The sequence below is a fragment of the Palaemon carinicauda genome, chromosome 11, assembly GCF_036898095.1.
Source record: "Palaemon carinicauda isolate YSFRI2023 chromosome 11, ASM3689809v2, whole genome shotgun sequence".
NCBI lineage: Eukaryota > Metazoa > Arthropoda > Malacostraca > Decapoda > Palaemonidae > Palaemon > Palaemon carinicauda.
The window spans coordinates 95456846-95459345 of NC_090735.1; the positions used below are offsets into that span (position 1 = coordinate 95456846).

General features: G+C 37.3%; 1 protein-coding gene across 2 annotated transcripts in view; it reads left to right on the plus strand.

Moving 5' to 3' along the window:
• LOC137649730 (uncharacterized) overlaps window positions 1-2500 on the plus strand; it is a 266258-nt gene that overhangs the window by 201182 nt on the left and 62576 nt on the right. The window lies entirely within an intron of this gene.

A 2500-nucleotide genomic window follows, 5' to 3' on the forward strand; every position in this document is an offset into this window, starting at 1 on the left:
ATATTAGTTTATGAAATTATTTAATTTTGACAATTAATGAAAAAATTATACTTTAACACTCTAGAAAATAAACAATAATCACACCTTTACATATGAGTGACTATTGCTCTTATGACCTTCGGCCTCACACACGGTTAAAAAAAAAATAAATGCACTTCACTGTTTAACCAAATCACACGGACCAGTCACAAAAAAATAAATTTTACAATATAAAATGTACTACATAGAAACACTTCACTTTGTTTTTAAATTAATAACAAAATAAAAACTTTTACGAGAAATCACTTAGTGGCTGGATAGATGCTGGTGAGAGGATTGTCAGACCTATGGCTTGTCGGAATGTCAGTCTGGATCTCTCCCTCCGAAGTTGTTGTTGTTGTTGAAGATTGCCTGGCCCTTTTGGCCAGACACGGGCTTTTGCAATCTTGCAGCCCGTAGGTGTTTAGGTAGGATATATTGGGATAGGTAGTTGGGTGGGGGATATTCTGCAACATTTATTTGAGGATATTGGGATAGGTTTTAGGTTGTGATGGGTTGTTTGAGAAAGGAGTAATTGACTGTGGGAAGGGGATGCCCTCCTATGAGCCCACTGGCTCCAGTCTTAGTTAGAGAAAAAGAATTATAGTAGCAAGTCCCAATAAGTAGGAGAGCTCGGGAAGGAGTTGAAAAGTTTATAGTTGGAGAAGTTGATATAGGTGAAGTAAAAAACTTCATAGTGGTTTAAGCTTAAGTTGTGAGATAGAGGGATAGTGTCCGTACTTTAACTTTGGTTGGTTAATTTAAGATAAATGGGGATATAGCTATAAAATTTACATGAATAGGTGCCTGTCCTAAAAATTTACCTATCCCAAAGAATTCTAATAATACACTTCAAATAATGCTTAACTCACTGATTTAAATAATTAGTAATCCGAGAAATTGACGTGGAAACTGGTCTTCAGTGTTTTTCATCTTTCATAAAGTGTCGGTATGAAGAGTCGTCGTGTGAGACCTAGTTTCTGGTCTCGCAACAAAGAAAACAAGAACTTTACTGTGAAGAGATTGCCAGGGAGGGAGACTACAGGAACAAGAGAGGAATTTTAATAAAACTAGTTTAATATTACAGCGATTTGACAATATCATCATGTCTTTCGCATTTCCAAAACTTATTTACATCCTGCCTGATCTATGATAAATGTATTAAGCTTACCGCACACTGAGCCCGAACGGAACCGCCCGAACAGAACCGAAACGTCCGATAGAAATCGAAAGCATGAATTCTTACCTGGCTGCGCACATTGGGCCAGAACAGAACGGAACTGACGCGCCAGAACATAACGGAACCGACACAGTATTCTTTGGAAGATATTTTTTTCTGAGGCTTCGGTGGCTTATGGGGCGGTTCCGTTCCGGCTCAGTGTGCGACAAGCTTTACACCCTTTTATGGTTTCGTTCTTTAGAGTTTAGGAGAATTCAAAGAGTTATATGGTTATACTTTTGAAGGATAGAGAATAGATTATGAAAAACATTATTTAATGTTGTCTTAATATGGTAATTAACATTATTAGGAATGCAAATATGTAAAGGCTGGTAGAAATCATTATGTCCGGTTTATAATGCAGCGTAGGAAGATATAAATTGCATCACCCTTGACCTGCGTCTCGCCCTAAACCAAGATGAAAATGATGAACTTGCTCTGAGTCGTGTGAGGGGAGAACTTCTCAAAAGAGCAGACTGACTACATTATGCAGTAATGCAATCATTTCTAAAGGGAAAATTCAAACAAATTGTTAAAAGAAATAAATTACCTTTATATATAAGCTTATCCCATGATGAAAAAGTATATGTGGTATAGAGCTATGTGAATTATGCGTGAGGCTTACAAATCCTTACTATCATTATGGAATAAAAGGTGTTACCGCATCTATGTTTGTTTGATGGTTTAATGTTATTAATATATGTACTTGTGCATAAAGGGTAGCACATATAGACACACACACAAACACACACACGCGCACATACACACAAGCAGAAAGAGAGACTTGAAAATCACTAGGAACATGAAAAGTAAGAAAGATAATAAATAATAAATATCAATGAATTAGTGTAACCGAGGCAGACAGACGTACAAATTAATAATAATTGAAAGACAGAAAGAGAGTAGATACTGATAAGTATGTGAGAGAGAGAGAGAGAGAGAGAGAGAGAGAGAGAGAGAGAGAGAGAGAGAGAGAGAGAGAGAGAGAGAGTGTGTGTGTTTGTGCACCAAAGCTTTACCCTTCGATACTTTTGCTTTTTAAAGCAACATTTAAAGCTGATTTTTAAGAGCACCGGAGCGAACACTTTCCCATCGACGTTTCCTAGCTATGTATTAATCCCATGATTGACTTCCCCACCTCCACCCTCACCCTGCAGCTGTCCCTGCCCCCTTCAGTTCTTCTATTTGTGAAGCCATTAATCTCCAAAAGAGACAAACCAAAGAATCGAAATGTCTTACAATAAACTTTTTCGTTATAGTACT